Source organism: Buteo buteo, chromosome 19 (genome assembly GCF_964188355.1).
Source record: "Buteo buteo chromosome 19, bButBut1.hap1.1, whole genome shotgun sequence".
Lineage (NCBI taxonomy): Eukaryota > Metazoa > Chordata > Aves > Accipitriformes > Accipitridae > Buteo > Buteo buteo.
The window spans coordinates 145,894-165,991 of NC_134189.1; the positions used below are offsets into that span (position 1 = coordinate 145,894).

Consider the following 20,098-nt stretch of genomic DNA (forward strand, 5'->3'; position numbering starts at 1 on the left):
GCGAGCGCCGTAAAAGGCGCATCGCGCATGCGCGGTTGCCGGCCTGCCGTAACGCGCTCTGGTTGCCGGGCAACAGCACGAGCGCCGTAAACCGCGTCGCCGCGCATGCGCGGTGGCCGAGGCGTCGTGTCGCGCTTTGGTTGCCAGGCAACAGCGGCGAGCGCCGTAAAAGGCGCATCGCGCATGCGCGGATGCCGAGCTGCCGTAACGCGTCTCGGTTGCCGGGCAACGGCACGAGCGCCGTAAACCGCGTCGCCGCGCATGCGCGGTGGCCGAGGCGTCGTGTCGCGCTTTGGTTGCCAGGCAACAGCGGCGAGCGCCGTAAAAGGCGCACCGCGCATGCGCGGATGCCGAGCTGCCGTAAAGCGCTCCAGTCGCTGCGCAACACCAGGAGCGACGCCGCGCATGCGCGGTTGCCGCCACGCCGTGTCGGAGCTCCGGCGACTCGGGGAGGCGCCCGTTGGCCGCGCCTGGAGGGTGCCCGCCTCCGTCCCCTCTTCCCTTCTATCGGCTCTCGGGGAACTGCCCGGCGCTGCCCTGGCCCGGCTCGCCTCCGGCGGACCGGGAGCCTGCCGTGGCGGCCGCTTCGCAGCTTCCCGTCCCGCCAGCCCCGGGCGGCCAGGAGGCATCCCCCGCCGGAGCGGATCGCTCGCCTCACCCGCGGTCCTGGCGCTCGCCCGCTGCCGCCGAGACCCACGCCCTGCGCGCCGCCACGGTGCTCCCGGGCGCCGCGCATGCGCCCGCCGTCGACGGCGCGCGGGGGGGGGGGGGTCCAGAGCCGGCGCGCGAACGCCGGGCTGCAGTACCACACTTTGCCCACAAGGCGGCAGCACCCGAGGCGGCGGCGCTGCTGCGCACCTGTGCGGTGCCGCCGCTGCTGTTCCGCGCTTTGCCCGCTGAGCGCCCGCCCACACCGCGCACGGGGGGCGGCAGCGGCGTTTCCTTACCGGGAGGAAGCAACGAGCGCGGCGGCACTCTCCCCCCGTGCCGCACTGCCGTTACCGTTGGACCACGGGTGCCGTTACAGGGGCACCACCGCGCCTTTGCAGCCTCCGAGCTGTAGGACCCCATTTTGGTCGCCGGGCAGCAGCATCCCCACAACGATCCTCTTCGGAGCAGCAGCTGGATGAGGGATGACTGACAGCTCAGCCCAGCAGAGACCAGACACAGGCGGCAACTACTTACTGGGGGCACAGGGCTTACGTTGCCCTGCCCTTTCCCCACTCGCAGCCCAGGCAGTCATCTTCATCGCCTCCGTTCCAAAAAGCACCCGAGTGCCTGGAGCGTTTACAGCAGTCAAGTGCAAAGAACAGACAATTCGGGTGGTCGCTTCTGTCCCTGCCCCCCCACCCCATTATCTAGAGAGGAGAAGCAGCACAGGGAGCCTGCAAACGGCAGGGGGGAGGAGGGGTGGTCCCCTGGACCAAGCCCCCAGGGACTGCTGTAGCCCTCTGCATGTGGCATCAGGGTTGCGGGAGTGACAGCAGCCAGTCAACAGATGCTGGCGACAGATTTTAAAAACAAAAAATAACGCCTGGTGCAGCTGACAGCCTGAAGGCAGGCCACAAGAGACCCAAAGCTGCTCTGTGCCAGAGGGGCAGCTCTGTTCAGCAGGGAACGCCGCGTCCCAGCGCACCAGATGCCAGCGGCCCACCTGCAAGCGAGCGATACCCTGGCGACCCTGGGGCTCAGTTGGGGCGGGCGCACCTTTCCTCACCTCCGTGCCGTCAGAACTCTGCTCTCCCAATCCTGCGCGCACGCAAGGCTTCTTGTGCGGGGCTTGTCTCTTATCGAAGAGACGCTGCACGGTGTTACTTACCGCCCCGCCCTCCGGCGTGCAAAGGAATCAGCCGTGAAGCAGGGATAGCAAAGAGGCCTGTCGGGATAGTAGTAGTCCTCAGCAGATGACCGCAGAGCCCTCGAGGTTCCATCTTTGCTCCCTACAGGAGCGTGGCTCCGCACTCCTTGCCGCTCCCGCCAGCAAGCGACACAATTGCCCTTTGCTGCCTGCAACACGCAGTACCTGCACGGCCCCAGTACTGCCGCTTACAGAGCGAGAGGCGCTCGCTATAAAGCGGCAATGAAGAACAAGGACGGCCCGTCAAGATGGCAGGACGAACATAGAGAGCCTCCAGCATTAGCCAGGCAGGGCTTGCAACTCACCTCGTGTCGTGGTTTAACGCCAGCCAGCAACAAAGCCCCACGCGACCGCTCACTCGCTCCCCCGCCCCCAGTGGGACAGGGAGACAATCGGAAGGGCGAAAGTGAGAAAACTCGTGGCTTGAAACGAAAACAGTCTAATCATTAAAAAGAAACAACAACAACAACTTGCAAGGAAAAGAAGAAGGAAAAATGACAGAGAACGGGGTGCAGGCAGCATGCCAGGGGTCTGGAGCCTGATGGATGATGCGGGGGGGGGTTGGTGGTGGTGGTGTGGAATATGGAAGAGGGAAAGGAAGCGGGGGGGGACGGGACAGGAGACAGAAGAGCAGGGGATGCGGGGGGAAACAACTCGCGTGGGTTAAAAACTCGCATGGGTGAAGGGGGCGGGCTGGAGCAGCAGGGGGCATATGGGGGAGAAACACACACGGGGGGGGGGGGGGGTAGGTGAGGGTACAAAGGTGCATGGGGGGACACGGGTAGGGATGACCTACCCCAGGGAGTCCACCCAGGATGATCCACAGCAGGTAACTCGCCTGGGATAACCCGCAACAGAGCATCCACACCAGATAATCCACACTGGGAGGACCCCCAGCAACACCCCTCAAACTGCCTGTGCTTCACCCCCAATCTTCCCCAAACTGGGGAGTTTTCTGCTTTTTCAAAATACTCAGTTTGGGGTGTGTTTCAGTGCTTTTCCACAACATAAAAAGGGGTGATCTTTTGGGTGTGGTTTTGTGCATGAAAATGGGGTGGGTTTTTTGCTTTCCAGCTGCACAAATCCAGGCGGATTTGGCTTTCCCAGGAGTCCCAAATTTGTGTTTTTTTTTTCCGTTGCAGACCCAGACTCAGGGGGTTTGGGGTTGTCCTGGTTTCGGCTGGAATAAAGTTCATTTTCTTCTGACTAGCTGGTACAGGGCCATTTTGGATTTAGAATGAGAACAATGTTGACAACACACCGATGCTGTAGTTGTTGCTAAGCAGCTTTTAGACTAAGTCAGGGACCTTCCAGCTTCTCATACCGCCCTGCCAGCAGAGGCTGGGGGTGCACAAGAAGAGTCGCTGAGCTAAAGGAGGATGCCAGGTAAACAGGTCAGCTCGAAATACACCACCACCTTTAAAAGTTAAGAGCGATTGGAACACTTAAAATCAGCACTTAGGCTAATCGATACCATTTTGAACACCTTCTTAGCATACAAGTAAACACTCTCGCCGGTGTTGGAAAACGTCTCCTCCCTTCCTTACAGCACTGCTGCAGGGAGATAACCCTGGGAGGCTGCGGGACGAGGTCGTACACAATCAGAATCTACGCTTACGGATCCACCGCAACAGCTACAGCCCTTGCGCTGCTGCTGCTGCTGCTTTGCATCTTGCTTGTTTGGTGAATAAAGCTGAAAGCGAAGTGGAAAACTTCAAAGAGCAGAATGAAAAATAAAGAACAAATCTCAATCATTCACTTTACACTAAAAAGGTGTGCCCATGTTTATATACATCCAATAAAAATACTGATACTATAAAAGTATTTGATTTTCCTTTTCCATTACCTTAACTTGCACAGCTCTGAATTCATACCATTAAATTATCTCTCTCCAAAGTACACAGTTATAACGGGACTAGGGGTTTTTGTGCGTGTTGCATAACGCGGAGGGACACCTGGTCAGCTGAGCTGCCCAAGAGAGGTGCTACTGAACTGCCAGGGAAACGCACCATTGAAAGCCAGACAGAAAGAAAGTACTTCAGAGCACTCCGTCAAAACATCAGGAAAAAAAACCCATAACATTCAGTTGCCTCTCTTTTTAAATGTTTAGACAAATACCTAACTGCTTACATACACCTAACAAATCATATACTACAGCTATCTGGCAGTTACAGTTTAAACAATGCAAGTCAATTTGTAAAATCCCCAGCACTGCAATACCTCAGACTACCAAAAAGGACTGGCAGATTTCCTAATGCTTTTGGCAGTACTGAAGCATGCAGAGCAACACTTTTTCATGTTATCTCGACCGTTACAACTGAGAAACCAAAGACCAGTGAGGCCATCAACTTTAGGAAGATGGGCTGTGCTTGGGTCTTTGGAAGGAAATTGACTTTTTTTTTTTCTCTCTTTTTTTAAAGAGAGTGAAAAGTCTCATTACTGATGACTTCTACTGTCAAGTTGATCACCTCTGAAGATCCACTCTGATGGGAAGTTCCTAAAACAAAATTTCTTTGAGAGAGAAAGACTTCCATTTTGGAAAATCTCTTTCCAACTGAAGTCAAAATTACACACTGTAGGTGAAAGGAAAAAATACATTACTGAAGCAGTAACTCATCAAAACCACCTCAGGACTTGCTGTCACTAGTTACAAGGCTGCTAATGCTTCCTGGGAAAGCCTGGAAAACACACAGATGCGACGCCCATTTGTCCTGTTTTGTCCACGTCTCTTCTTTGACCTTGACTGCTTTTAGTACAGATGCTAATTATTTCCGTAACGTTTTTGAGCACTACTATAAGATATTTAAAAAAAAAAAAATCATTGACTGTAAAAGCATAAAGGTTTTATCATGAAAACAAAGTCTGTTTCTTCTGAACAGCTGAACTCTTACGAACAGTTTCTTCCCTCTTTTAGGACAAAATTAGTTTCACAGTATCATTTACTAGCAAGCACACAGAAACAGAAGATTATGCTTTCAGGAAGAGAAGATAAACTGAGGGAAGTAAACTTTGTATAGGTGTAACATGCTCCAGAACAGAACTTATTTTTAGTATTTGTGTTAAAATATTTCATGTAAAAAAAAAAGTAGAAGGAGAGTTGGCACACTCTCAACATTAAAGTCCGTACCGCAAGTACCTTTGGAAAAACGCAGACACACATCGTAGGTGTACCTTGTACTTGCAGGCCACTACGGAATCTTTCCGTCTGTCTCGTACCGTCACGGCAGAAGAAAGGGCAACCACGGCGAAACGGTGCCAGCTGACATCCAGCTGAGAGAAGAAAAAAAAAACATTAGCACAAAGCTGGGTAGGAATCCAAAGCTGCCTTTTTTTTTTTTGTGAAGGTTTGTGAAGACAGTACGACTGAGCGGAGGAAAAACTATTTTTGCGTCATCTTCGGTACAGTTGTTGACACGGGCCACTAGAGCTTTTGCATTTTTCAGACGACTGTGCCTTTTTTTTTTTTTTCCCTTTCTTTTTTGACTCACTGGCAACTTTACTTTCACTAGAACTCACTTTCCTAGATACACGCAGGTGACAGACATAGAGACCTACCTACATTTTCTCAAGCCTTAGTATAGCCGAGGCTTCATCACCCTATACGTCCCAAGTTGAGTATCTTTGCTAAAGAGCACAGCAACACATCTGTCCTTGTGAACTGCCTCGTTGCAAAAAAGGAATCATTTTTTCCAGGCCGTTGCTCCAAACGGGCAAGATCTTTTAAAACCGCAGCTGTGCCACCAAACCCGCTCAGGGTCCCTCCTAGCTTTTGACCGCCCTGAGATTTAACAGGCACACGCTCCATTCCATCTTCCAACAGCAAAAATACGTTAACGCTCTCGGACCCATAGCGCGACCCTACGGATGTCCACGCACACACCCTGCCGTTTTGATGAGGAGCCACCGAGCATCCCTGCGAGCACAGCTGCACGTGCCAGATGGGTTTCCCCTACGCCGCGAGTTACCGGTTCCGGTGAACGTAGTTTCTGACGCTTTCAACCGAAAACCGTATCTCGACGCTTTGCCACAGTAGAAACGACCCATCGCCAGAACGCTACAAAAACGCAGTAACACCAATTGCAAACCAACAGCAGCAACAGCTCCAGAAATATTTAGACCAGGAACAAGGGAGAAAAATAAAACAGCTTCATCTCACGCACAGGGGAGCGGCAGGCAGAGAAAAGGGTCAGCATTCTGAGCCCTTACAGAAAACGGGCATTCTCCTTCCGTTCCTCAGCCCGTCCGTTAAGGTCTAAATACCGCAACACTACTACGGCAACGTCGAGAGCAGGGAACAGCAGCCCTGCCGCTGGACTTGCCACTGACCCACGCTATTTACGTAGCAGGACGCGTACGCAGAGGGACACGTTTTGCCACACACAGCCCTGAACTTCCTGAAAATTTACGTTTACCAAAAAAAGCCATTTGGAACATATTGCCAAACAACATTCGGCAAGAAAGCTTTGATGCGTTTGACACACGCAAGTTTTTGGTCACTTGCTATTTGCTTCCTGTTGCTGCTGCTGTTCTTCCTTCAGAAATTCTACTCGTAGCCCAGTTATTCACTACTGGTTCAAGCATTTGCCTTCCTGGTATTACCAGCACATTCACAGAGGCAAGTAACTTAATTGCTCTTCTACAATTATCCAAACGACAATTACAGCCATGAAAGAGAAGGAGAGGTCAGGCAGCAGAAGAGCTCTGCAGGCTGCCACCAGTCAATATTGCACTCTCGAAGAACAAACAACAACAAAACAAAACCGTGACCCTGTATCCTTCTTTCCCCCCCCCCCCCCTTCTTCTTTCAGAGCTCATCCCTGCCTCAGCATTTTGTCTTGTCAGAGCATGAAGCGCAGGTGATCCGTACCCTGACGACTTCTGCGTGTGATGAACGCCTGTTCAGAAATAGTCCAGATCTGCAAGACTGGTGTCATTTCTATGGTTTTAATCATCATAACTCACATCTTATTTACTCACGCATTTGTGAGGAAACTAATTAACTCTTAGACACTGGCTCTCCTTTTTTTGGGGGGTGGGGGTGGAAATGTGTTAGAGACTGAAAAACATTACAATTCAGAGCTCCCAACCACGAGGGAGTGGTGGAGAAATCAATGAAAGCAAAGACCAACTGCAGCAACATCAACTGGAAGTTGGCTTTCATTCCGATCACGTACTTAAGCGACTCTCCTTGCAAGTCTATGCCTCGGTCCTAGGAATGACTAGTCCCTTTTTGGAAGGACAAACTTTTTCACTTAAAAGTCCTAGACTGAAGACTCCGCTGAACGGAATGGGGATTGTGCCACGGGACAACATGCCGTCAACACTCTTAATGGGGAAGGAAAAAAAAAACCCAAATAAAAATCAAGTTTAAGTACCAGTTCCCATCACGTTTCATTCATTACATTTCTACTGGCATCTAGGTGCTCAAAAATGAACTACAGGGACACCACATGTTCCCAAAAATTCAGTTATACATAAAAAAGTAAAAGGCTATTTCCAACTTGCCCATAAAAATCAGTATGAACAGAGAGAAGAGAAACACTCGACCCTGAAGAAGCTAACAGGCAGCTCTGAATTTACCAGACAGGAAATTTCATTCTTTCCCCTGAAACAACAACACATCAAGGGACCAGTTCAGGAACAGGGCGCGATCTGTTAACAGCAATTTTTCCATCGTCTTTTCTGCACTAGCAGCAAATTTGCCTTCCCTGTGGGTTTAACCTGGAGCATCTGTAGTGCCCTCGAACTCGCAAGTGTTTCTCTCCGCCCCCCCAGCCCGATACGTGCGATTACCTGAGCAGCAAGCGGAATTAACCACGCCGGATTTTCTTCGTGCGACGCGGAAGGTGACACCGGGAGAAGAGGAGACAAAGAAATGAACCTGCTTGTCACACCCAGCCAACGGTGAAAAGACAGGGGAGGATTCTGCCGGAAGGGCTCTGCACCCCAGGAGCTCCCGCCGGCCGGTTTCTCTCCCCTTTGCCCGGTACCGAGGGGATGATGACACCTCGCCCGCGCCCCCTCGGGGGGGGGGGGGGGGCTGCCCCAGGTGAGCCAGGGGACCCCCACCTCGCTTCTGCCCGCGGGAACGGACCGGGAGAGACACTCCACGCAGAGAGAGGAGCGTGGCGTGGATTGCATGCCCGAAGGAAGAGGCCGGGCTCCCCGCTGGCAGAAGGACAACTCGCCTCCCTGCTGCTCGGAGCTGCTTGCTGCGGACAGCCCTGCCTGCGCCCGGCCGCTCTTAGGCCGTGCTGGGAGCGCAGTCCGGCCGACGGACGCCCCAGCGAAAAGACGCTCCAGCTAATCGCGCCTCCTGCTCGTTACAGCTGCAGGTACTTTTGCCTCTGGCTAATGCACGCTCCAGACAGCGGACACCCCGCCTCGTTCCAGCTCCCGCTTGCTACAGTTCTGGCTCCTTGAAGCCCCAGCTCCGCACTGAAGCTCCGGCTGATTTCAGCTGCTTCTCCTTACAAGCTCCAGCTACGTGCAACGGTCTGGGCTTTCCATAAGGTTGTATATCAGCTGCTGTCAAAACTGGAGCATTAGGATTAAACATCAGATTTACACGCCAAGTAAATATTCGTTAGTTTGGGCGATTAATTACTTAACAACTATTCTGAGCAGCGCAGAAAGAAGAGCTGGACTCAAAGAGGGCACGTGGGGTCTGAAAAGCACCTTTCCCCCCCACAGACCATCACAGATGTTGAGTTCGGCCTGCTGCATGCCGGCCTCCCGAACTTCGGCGTCCGACACAACCAGACCCCCATCTCCGGGGAGGGACCACGCACCCTGCCTGCCCCCCGCTTCCCCCCGCAGCCCCCAACACCCTCCCACCCGCCTGCAAAACCAGCCAAGCCGGCTCCCGCTTTTGGCCCCCACCCCAGCTGACTCGGGGCCCATTTGGGAGCCAAAAAACCCGGCTGCTGAGCCCGTTCTCAAGGCCCAAACACGCAGGGCCGGACCTCTGTTTCTGGGCCCAAAGCCGCGCAGCTCGGTCTGTTTCCGAGCCCCCAAATCAGCCACGCGAGCCTGTTGTCAAGCCCCAGGAACAGAAAACTTGTTCTCCATTTCTGACCCTGCAGTGCCCACGGGCGACGCCGAGCGTAGCCACCCCACAGCCCTGCACCCCCGGGGCCCCACACGTAGTTTCGGGGAGTGCTCGGGACCTGCGGAGGGCCCGGCCCCACGCCTCTGCGGGGCAGCCCCAGCACAGGCAGGGCGTCGCTTCACGATTGCCGTTTCAGGCTTTATTTCCCCGCCACCAGCGGCACGGCCAGGCCCCCACCCCAACCCCCCCAGCCGAAGCACCCCCGCGGGTAGCCGGGCCCAGCCACCTGGAAAACAAGAAAACCAAAGAGGGAACAAGACAGAGACCGTGGGGAAAGGCAAGGAGAAGGACACAGAAACAGAGAGAGCGCGGGAGGGATAGGGAGCAGGACAGAGAGATGGAGCAAGAAAGGAAAAAAGGACGGGAGGCAGAACCAAGGGAAAGAGAGACAAGGATGGGGAGCAGGACAAAGGGACGGAAGACGAAAAAAATTAGCGACGGGCTGCAGGACAGAGACGAAGGGATTAAATAGACACAAGGAGCATGACAGAAGGACAGAGAGGACACAGACAAAAGGGACAAAGAGCAGGCCAGCATCGGAGGGGGAAAAAAAAACTGCGATGGGCAGTGGGAGAGAGATATGGAAAAAGAAAAAAAACCTGAGGAACAGAAAAAAGAAAGAAGCGACAGCTAGCTGGACAGGGGGACACAGTTAGAAAGGGCGGGAGAGGGAATGGGGCAGAGAAAGACAGACAGAAAAGGTAGCGAAAGAAAGCAAGGCAGAGGGACAGCAAGGCGGGGCGGGGGGGAAGGGACAGGGGTCTGGACAGAGATGGAGAAATAAGCAGCAGGGACAGAGAAAAAGAGACAGAAAGAGGGACAGGGAACATGGCAGAGAAGGAAAAATCAGGACAGCGGCAGGACGGAGATCAAAAACTGGGACGGTGCTCAGGACAGAGAGGAATACAAATACGAGTAGGGAGCGGGCCAAAGGGATACAGCGAGAAACGACGGGACAGGAAGCAAGACAGAGCGACAGACAAGAACGACGACAACGAGAGAGAGAGAGCGAGAAAGACAGAGACCGTGAGAAGCACAGGGCGGTGGGGAATTTAGAAAGAGAGGTATCAGGAGCCCTGCAGAGAGAGGGAGGGTGAATAAAAAAGGGGCAGGAAGCAGCACAAAGGGTCACAGAGAGTAAGAGATGAACAGGAAGGAGGACGGGGACAGTGAGATCCAGAATGACAAAAATAAACAGCAACAGCGAGCAAGACAAAGGGAGAGAGAGAGACACAGAAAGTAGGAAGAAGAGAGGAAGGCAGGGACACAGAGCAGCACATAGAGGCGCAGAGAGGAAAAGAACGCCAGGGGAACAGGCCAGAGAAATTGGGAGGCGGGGAAAGAGGCAGATGCAGATCAGGACAAGGAGATGGAAAAGGAAAAAACAGCAACTGGCTGCAGGACAAAGATGGGGGGGGGGGGGTGCGGAAAGGAAGAGGGAGTAGGACAAGAGAATAGACAGAAGAGGAGAGGTACAGGGAAGCAAAATAATTAAAAAAAAAACCCAAGAAACCCAAACGTCACAGCAGCATGAGAAAGCGAAGGGGAGGGAGGGAGGGACCGGGACGCACAAGAGGAGCGACAGGGCCCCGAGGGCCCAGGACTCACCACAGCTCTCGCTCTTGGAGCTGCCAGGAGGCCTTGCCAGCTCAGATGCTTCTTTCTCCTTCTCTCCTCCCTTCCTCTTCTGTAACTCCAGTCGCTTGGCTGTCCTCCACATAACGGAACACGCGAGCGCCTCGCAGCTCTTACGAGATGAGGCCTCCTAGACACATAGCCTCGCTCGCTCACTACGTGGTCGTACCGCGCTGCTGGTCATGCATACAGACCCTGGCGGTCTGACCTGCTGTGGACTACGAGGAGGGATCCTCCCACACCCAGAGAGGCAGGCTCTCTCTTGCCTGCAGCGTGAGGCAGCTGCCGGCCGGCCTTCCGTTTCTTCTTCTTTACCTTTCTGTGGCCTCTCCAGCTTCAGCAGCTCCCGTCCACAGCCAGCAAGCGCTCCGCCTGTCCCTCTGTGCTCCCACGCCACGAGGAGAGGGAGGCCAGGCAGAGACAGCCCACGTGAGCCTGAGGCTGCTGCAGTCAACGGCATCCCCGGGGACGAACGGACAACCGCACTCACAGCGTGGCCTCTGGGAGAGGGAAAGAGGCAGCAGTGACCATTATTACCGTAGCTCGACCCTGGCCAGAGCCCCTCCTCCCGCAGGGGCTTCTGCAGACACCGCTCATTCCCCGCGCTGCTGCTAACGGCACCCATATTCAGGGACACTCGAGAACATCGGAGGGCCAGCTTGCTGCCCTCACGACAGGGCTCGGGGGCTGCCTGCGGCTACAGCACAGGCTTCAGGGGAGGGGCTGGAGCTGGGGGCAGCCGCACGGGCCGAGCGGGGCCGGGGGAAGGCGCCGGGGGAGCTCCGGCAACTCGGGGAGGCGCCCGCTGGCCGCGCCTGGGGGGTGCCCGCCTCCGTCCCCTCTTCCCTTCTATCGGCTCTCGGGGAACTGCCCGGCGCTGCCCTGGCCCGGCTCGCCTCCGGCGGACCGGGAGCCTGCCGCGGCGGCCGCTTCGCAGCTTCCCATCCCGCCAGCGCCGGGCGGCCAGCGGGCAGGAGGCACCCCCCGCCACCGCCACAGAGGATCGCTCGCCTCACCCGCGGTCCCGGCGCTCGCCCACTGCCGCCGAGACCCGTGCCCTGCGCGCCGCCACGCTGCTCCCAGGGACCGCGCATGCGCCGGAGGGGCCGGAGCCGACGAGCGAACGCCGGCACGGCGGGTCGCGGAGCGGGCGCAGCGGGAAGCCCGCGGAAAACCACACGAAACCGGCAACGCTCCTGGGCCTGACCTGGTCGGACTCCAGGGGCCGCGGCGCCAGCAAGGACTACGCCGCGCCCGAGAGCCGCGCTGCCGCCCGGCCGCCGAGTCCGCGAAAACTACAGCTCCCGGCATGCCCCGGGAGGCAGCCTGCCCTGCTGCCTGACCCCGAAGGGACGCCGCTTCCCTTTCCGCCCACCCCCCCCCACGCCGGCGCAGCCGCAGTTCCCGCCGAGTCCCAAGCGCCGCTCCAGGCGGCTCCAGCGCGCTCCCGCCGCCGCCGCCCGGCTCCAGCTTCGGGCAGCGCCCGCCGCCCCGGCACGGCGCGGCTCCCCCCCCCCCGCCCGGCTCCCCCCCCCGCCCGGCTCCAGCTCCGGGCAGCGCCTGCCGCCGCTGCTCCGGCACGGCGCGGCCCCGCTGCCGCTCCGTGCGTCCGACACGGAACCCGTCGTCCTCCTCGGGGCTTTCCCCGGAACCCGCCGGCCGGCTGCGCAGCCCCGCCACGGGGCCCGGTGAGCAGCCCCCCCCCCCCGCGCGCACGTGGTCCCAGCCGCCCTGTGAGACACCCCCCCCGCGCGCACGTGGTCCCAGCCGCCCTGTGAGCCCCCAGGGCTCCCCCCGGCCTCGGCACCGGCGGCCCCCACCTCCCCCGGGCCACCCCCGCCTCCGACGTTCGCCGTCCGAGGGGCGCCCGGCCCCGCTCACCTTCTCCCGAGGGGCAGCCGCAGCCCGGCCACCGCTCCGCTCCTGCCTCGGCTCCCACCGGCCCCGCCCCCGGCAGCCCCCCCTTTCCAGGGAGGGGCCGGCCCCATCAGCCTCACTGCCCGCACCTGCGGCTCCTCCAGCCCCGGCCCGCAGCTGGGGGACCGAAATCTGGAACAAAACTCCTCAACACCCATGGGAAGTTAAGCAGTAGGCACTTCCTTGATGGAATGAAAGATGTCAAGAGTCATCTCATGTGGAAGGGGTGTTAACTGGGGTCAAAATACAGATTTTAATACCCATCTTATTTTAGTTCTGAGACTTGGCGATTGCCAGGTATCATCTTTTCCATTTACCGGGGTCCACCAGCGAGGCCACAAGGGAGATTTCTTCCAGAGAGAGGAGAGAGTTATTAAGTCTAAAGTCCACGATTTGCTTTTCTCCTTCATGAGAAGGTGAGTGTGATATAGAGAACAAACTGCTAATTGCTTAATGATTGTCTCTCTGTAACTTTACATACCAAAGACTGGTGTTCGTCAAGGATTAAGCCTGTCAGAGACTGGTACTTGGGAGTGATGAGCAAGAAGGAACCATGAACAATCACAAAACTTAATTAAATGTTTGATGTATTTACGATCTTGTTAAGAAGGCACAAGTAGAGACCTTGGTTGAATAGATAGGGCCAGAAAAGATAAGAACTCCTGCCTTTGTTCTCATCCTTCTAGATAATTTAGCTTAAACTAACCATATGATTTTACACCACTGAGAACTTAGATAATAAGAGCACTAACGAGCACTGATGTATCAAAATATGTAAAAGACCATACTGCACAGTGTGGGATAATTAGAAGAATAGATACATAGCGAACGAGAGACACAATGGGGCTGTTCAATCTGAGCCAGGGGCACCTGCAAGCAGCAGGCCTCAAGGACGCAGCGAAGGCTAACTGTTGCTACAAGGTTTGATGAAACAGGCACAAAAAGCTAAGCAAGATGGGCCTACGTGACTGAAAGCAGAATCATCTGAGGAGGGTCAAATAGCGGACAAGTGAGGAAGACTATGGAAGACCACCAGAGGACTCCCGAAGACCACCAGAGACCTTCAATGCGCCTGCGTAAAAGACATTTGCATATGCTAATAGTTTCCTGGAAAACTAATGAATATGTATAACATTCCTCGGAAATCTAATGAATATGTATGTAGAACATGTACTTAACCTGCACAATTAGGCCCCACAGCGCGCACGACTTTGGTGGGACTACCCCCTGTGCTGCCCAGCGCTGAATAAACATACCTACTTTACAATCTCACTGATTGTGGAGTCTGTTTTCCGCACATCAAGTGGATCATATATCATCACTAGTCACCCAAACAGTTAACCCTGAACTTTTCACCTGTCCTTTAACACAGTCAACTCCAAGCTAAATTTTTTCTGTTATTAAGAGGGGACCACAGATCATTTAAAATATTATTATACTTTCTACAAATACATCCCCATCTTAGAGCTTTAGCTACTAGAGAAAGTCTTTGGAGTTTGGGGTCAGAGGAGCTGCAAGTATAAACTTTCATGCAGCTCTGTTTAGGATGTGTGATTTTTCTCTGCTTGTTTAAACCAGTCTAAATTTCCATAGATGGTCCTGACTCTGGGTGGCTCTAACAAGGATCCTGGAACTCCAGGAAATTCTAAACATCGTTTTATATTTTAAATATGATCCCAAGTTCCTTCCTGCACTTGTCTCTACGGTTTTGGCAACTGACAGCCCCAAGGGGTGCCTGCACAAGTTTCTCCCAAAGGGCGAGTAAATTAATTAAATTAATTCTTTTGTCCATGAGGTGGATGGTTTGGTAATGTTATAATTCACAACACTCTAATTCCTTCTTTCAAATTTAAAAAAAATAATTGCCTTTTAAATCCATCCTATTTAATTTGCTAAAATGATTCTCATTGTTCTACATCTTTTCTCAAGTTTTGGTTAAATTCAATGTCAGTATTCTCCACGGAACTAGATTTTCATCTGACTTTGGAATTGGAAGGCAGGCTGTTACTGAGGTTAAATTTTGTGTCTTTACAAAACTTTGAATCAATTACAAAACTAGATTATTTTTTTTTTTAATCCAAATTACAAAAATGGTTAACATCAAGATTAATAGCTCAAACAATAATTGTTTCATTTTGTTTATCTCATGTTTAGAACCCCTCAAAAAAACCCACATAAACCCTATAAACACACAAAAAGATTACTGCCCTCGACAATATTCCTAATAGCAACCCCAATATTATAAACTTTACACAGCTGTTTTCCCAAATAGATAACGTGAAACTTACTTATAGATTTTCAGTTTTAAAGGGCCAGTTTCTTTAGACTTCCAATTTCTTGTTGGTGCTTTCTTTATTCTTGAATAATGAAGCCAAGGTTCTTCTCCCAGACCTTTACTGCTATAAGGGTTGTTAAAATGACTCGATACGGTCCTTTCCACTTCTCCGTGATTTTATATATATTCAATCTCCTGGTCGGAAGGGATGCGCTGCTACGTCCAATTCTAAGGGTCCAGCTGTGGAGACATACTGACAAAGTTCTTGAAAAGAATTGCTTAAAGAAATCATAACACCTTTTAAAAACCTATCTCCAAAGGCACTCAAGATACTCAGAACATAGGACTCTTGACAGGGTCTTTCCTACAACATTTCATAATAACTTAAATTTTCATTCTCTTCTGGCTGTACTCTGGTTCTTAATAGAGCCATGGATAATGCTTTAACCCATGTGAGTGAGGTTTCCTTACAAATTTTACTCGACTGTTGCTTAAGGGTATAGTTCATTCTCTCTCTATTTTTTTTTTTTTCCCCCCACTTGCTTGTGGTCTATGTGGGGTGTGATAGTCTCAATCTATAGATAATACTTTGCTCAACTTGTCTCATAATCTTTGCTATAAAATGAGGGCCATGGTCAGATGACATTCTTACAGGCACCCCACATTTTGGTGTTATCTCTTTGAGCAAGACTTTGACTACTTCCCTTGCTTTGTTGGTGCGACAAGGGAAAGCCTCGGGCCACCCAGTAAAGATATCAACTAAAACTAGGATAGATCCTTCTTTTCAAGGCAATTCTATAAAATCAATTTGCTAATATTCTCCTAAAAAAATTTCCTTATTTAATAATCCCAAAGATGATCGTATTACTGATTTGGGGATAATTTTATATATAAATTTCACATCCGCTTCTAATTGTTTAAACAATCTTTGTCATATTTCACGTTCTGTTCCCCAGTATACTTTGTGATGTTCAGCTCGGGCAACTTCTCTTATTATTGTGGGTGGGACTATTATTTGACCTGTCGGTGTTACAGCCTATCCTGTTTCATTTTGTTAGCCTGCAATCTAATAATTAATTCTTCATCTTTTTCATTATACTTTGGAGTTTCTTTAGGCAACTTTATACTGTTCTCTGGAACTTGTGCTAGGATGCCTTTTTCTGCAGCCTCTTTAGCAGCTTTATCAGCCAGTCGGTTACCTGCGTTCGGACCGGTCTTACCTAACTGATGTGCTTTACAGTGCATTATCGTGACTGCTGCTGGTTTTTGAATGGTTTCTAACAATTCCAGTATTTGTTCTGCGTGCTGAATGGTGGTTCCTTGCGCAGATAACGGTCCTCTTTCTCTCCGTATCGCTCCGTGCACACGTACTACTCCAAAAGCATACTTTGAGTCTGTCCAAGTGTTGACTCGCTTTCCTTGACTTAGTTCCAGAGCTCGAATAAGAGCTATCAATTCAGCCTTTTGGGCAGATATCATCGAAGGCAAAGTTGGCAACGCAATTACCTCCTCAGTAGTTATTGTCTATCTTGATAAACGTTTTCCTTCACAGATGGAACCACTTCCGTCGGCATACAGTTCCCAATCCGTTTCTTCTAGCGGTACATCTCAGAGATCCAGTCGGCTGGAGTCAACTCTTTCGATTGTCTGCAGGCAGTCACGTTCCAGTTCTCCTTTAACTTGATCGGTTGTTGAAAACGCAACAGGGTTAACGGTGGTAGTAGTGTTTAGGTAAACATGATCTTGTTCCAGCAACACCACTTGGTATTTCAGCATCCTGCTAGGGGATACCCAATGCCCCCCTTCCTGTTTTAGCACAACAGTTATCATATGGGAAACGTACAGTAATCCTTTGTCCTCAGGTTAAACTTACGAGCTTCCTGGATCAGTAGCACAGTTGCAGCGACGGCTCTCAGATGACCAGAGCATCCCAGACTCACATTATCTAATCGCTTCGAGAAGTAGGCCACAGCTCGCCCACTTGGCCCTACATATTGGGACAGGATACCCAGAGCTATACCTCTTCTATCACGAGCAAAAAGTTCAAATGTCTTTGTGAGATCTGGCAGGCCTAGGGCTGGCACCCCTATTACAGCCTGTTTCAATTCTTGGAAAGTAGCTTTCTCGGCATCGGTCCAATCCATTGTTTGAGGTTTTGAGCTGCTCCTATAAAGGTCAGGCCAGCAAGCCACAATTTATCATCTACAGGTGACACCACTCGACCATTCCCAGAAACGCTCGTCATTCATTTTTTTCGTCTTAGGTTCGGGGAGACGACAAATTGCCTCTTTTCTCTCAGTTCCCAATTGTCTCTGTCCTTTTAGGATTTTAAAACTCATTTACATAAGTTTCTTCTTTCTGGGTTATTTGGGGTTTTTTCTTTTGACACTCGATATCCACTGATTCCCCAAAAGTTCAAAAAGTTAATAGTTAACTTTGTGCATTGTTCTTCCGTCTCAGCTACAATTAACAGATCATCCATATATTTCAGCAAGATTTCTTGATTATTTTCTTTCTTCCAAATCTCTAATTCTCGTGCCAATTGATTTCCAAAAATGGTAAGACTATTCTTAAAGCCTTGAGGCAAGACTGTCCACGTATATTGTGTTTTTCTCCCAGTCTCAGGATTTTCCCATTCCAAAGCAAAAACCTCTTGACTCCGCGAGGAGCTTTGTGAGTCGAGGGTGACGGTTCTCCCCGAGAATACCTCGGTGCCGGCCGGAGTTCGATCGACACTCGATCTCGTCCAGTCTCACTTGCAAGGTCCCATCTGGGTCGCCAAAACCGTTCCTGAAATCCAGAATAAAACTCCTTAACGCCAACCTGAAGTTAAGAAGCGGGCACTTTGTTTATCGCAGCGCTGGGGACACGGGGGATCGCTCCTCCAAAGGCGTGTCCCGCTTAGTATCAAAATCCATCAGTTTTTACAGACTTTTCCTGTCAGGTCATTGTTACCTAAGCTCCTTCCGTAGAAATGCATACTATGCTCGTTCTTAAATTTAACCTTTATAATGATCGGTCCTTTGATTATATAACCTTATCAATATTCTTATTTAAAACAATCATTGGTCAGTTACACTTAGCTCTGCTGACTGGCATCTTCGATCCTCAAATCGAGATGGGAAGGGTAAGGGGGTTTCCAAGCAGCAAACTGGCGTCCATGACGGTTTCCTTAGTTTCCTGAAACAGAACGTAGAAAAACGAGTAACTTCCTGGTGGTTTCTAGGGTTAGCTCTTTCAAACTTTAACAATATTAAGGTTCCTAGAGTCACGCGTAACACAGTTCCTAAAGTTTCTATGGCTGCATTTCAAACTTAACGATCCTATACATTATGCTTCACAATTTTACTTCTTAATCAAACCTAACTCTTCTATGTGATTAAATTTTGATTTCTTTACCGGAATATTTGCAACAGCTGGAGCCCAGCAGGAACGGGGCGGCGGGGGGGGGGGGGTGTCATGGCCCGACCCCCCCAGCGCCTCACCTCCTCCTCCCCTGGGCTCCCTCACAGCCCCTCGCCCCGTCCAAAGGGAGCGCAAACGCATCCCGGAGGGCAAAGGGGATAGGCGGCCAGCTTTTATTCAGTCAGTCGCATGCCTATCGAGTCCTGCCAGCGAGTCTGCTCCGGGTCTCGGGGCGCCCCCCGGCGCTCCCTCTGCCCCTCGGACACCTCTGATAGCCTATTTCCATACATTCTGTATGGCACGTCTAAATATTGGGATGGTTTTAATATTTTGTACCAGCTGTGGAAACTGGTTTGCTGCTAGGTGACTGCAAAAGTGAGATTTGGTAAATAATTATTAGAAATCTTATACTAACACTACCATTGAAACAATAGACAAAAGTATAGCCAAGCAATCGACTAGCAGAGGTAGGTACTCCTAAGTTTTGCAGTTCTTTGCTCTTATGACTAGATGTTCCTGTACGCTGGATGAGAACAATGCTGAAACTGACCACGTGTGATTGAACCTGCGTTAAGCTTCAAGATCAAAGAACAAGGACAAGAATAAAGACTTCGAGGACAGCCAGCAAGAACTTCAAATGGGTCGGTGGTTGCAAAAGCAGCCCTTCGTCTCAAATGGATCCTTCATTGCACGTGATCGGACGTAGGCAGTACTATGATAATCGGTTGCCATCGTTTTTACGTATATGTATTCTAATCTGATTAACATGCAATTAGTTATTCTGTATAACCTGTTTGTGCTAAAGCTGTGGCATGCACGCTAGGTGGAACTATCCCCCGTGCATCCAGCGCTGCAATGAAGAATGCCTGCTTTCTAAAACTCCAAAACGAGTCTTGGGGAGTTTCTTCGACTGGCTTTTCAGTATCAGGGGTACAAGGGAGGAAAGGAAAAAAAAAAAAAAAAAAAAAAAAAAGGCAGCGGTGCGGGAAAGAGAGGGGACCAGGGGAGGGGCAGGGAGGGACCAGAACGCGGAAGAGGGGAGACAGGGCCCCGAGGGCCCGGGGCTCACCACAGCTCTTGGCACTGCCAGGAGAATTTGCCAGTTGAGACGCTTCTTTCTGCTCGTCTCCCGCTCCCCTCCTCTTCTGTAACTCCGGCGGCGCGGCCGTCCTCCCCCTAGGAGAACACGTGTCTCATAGGTCTTGCAGAACGAGGCCTCCTAGGCACGGAGCCTCGCTCGCTCGCACACTACGTGGCCGTACCGCACCGTCGGTGCCGCATCCGGACCCTGCGGTGCACCTCGGCGGTCTGACCTGCTGCGGACTACGAAGAGGGATCCTTCCGCACGCGGAGAGGCAGGCTCTCTCTTGCCTGCAGCGGGAGGCAGCTGCTGGCCGGCCAGCCTTCCGTTTCTTCTTCTCTACCTTTCTCTGGCCTCTCCAGCTTCAGCCGCAGCAGCTCCTGCCCGCAGCCGGTAAGCGCCCCGCCTGTCCCTTCGTGCTCCCGCGCCGCGAGGAGAGGGAGGCCGGGCAGAGACAGCCCGTGCGAGCTTTCCTTGCCGGCGGCGTTTCCTTACCGGGAGGAAGCAACGAGCGCGGCGGCACCTCCCGCCGGTGCCGCGTTGCCGTTACCGTCGGACGGCACGTGCAGGACCGGGGCAGCCCCGCGCACTCGCAGCCTCCGAGCTGCAGTACCGAACATTGGTGGCGGGGTGGCAGCGGCGAGCGCTTGGCACAACGCGCCAGCGCGCATGCGCGGCACCCCAGCTGCAGTACCGAAGTGTGTTCAATAGGTGGCGGAAGAGAGCGCTGGCGAAACGCGCCGCCAGCGCGCATGCGCGGTTGCCGAGCAGCCGTGACGCGTTCCGGTTCTAGGCAACAGCGGCGAACACCGTAAA

The 20,098-nt window shown here is 52.4% G+C and overlaps 2 long non-coding RNA genes across 2 annotated transcripts; one reads left to right on the forward strand and one right to left on the reverse strand.

Annotated features, from left to right (window-relative positions):
- Window positions 1–5,061: 5,061 nt before the first annotated feature.
- Window positions 5,062–12,551, reverse strand: LOC142041982 (uncharacterized). The gene is made up of 3 exons (XR_012653595.1): window positions 12,486–12,551; window positions 10,578–11,104; window positions 5,062–5,128 (listed from the first exon to the last, which is right to left on the reverse strand). It is a non-coding gene; the product is annotated as an uncharacterized LOC142041982 (long non-coding RNA).
- LOC142041983 (uncharacterized) lies at window positions 12,195–18,963 on the forward strand. The gene is made up of 3 exons (XR_012653596.1): window positions 12,195–12,292; window positions 12,819–12,937; window positions 18,712–18,963. It is a non-coding gene; the product is annotated as an uncharacterized LOC142041983 (long non-coding RNA).
- Window positions 18,964–20,098: the final 1,135 nt, after the last annotated feature.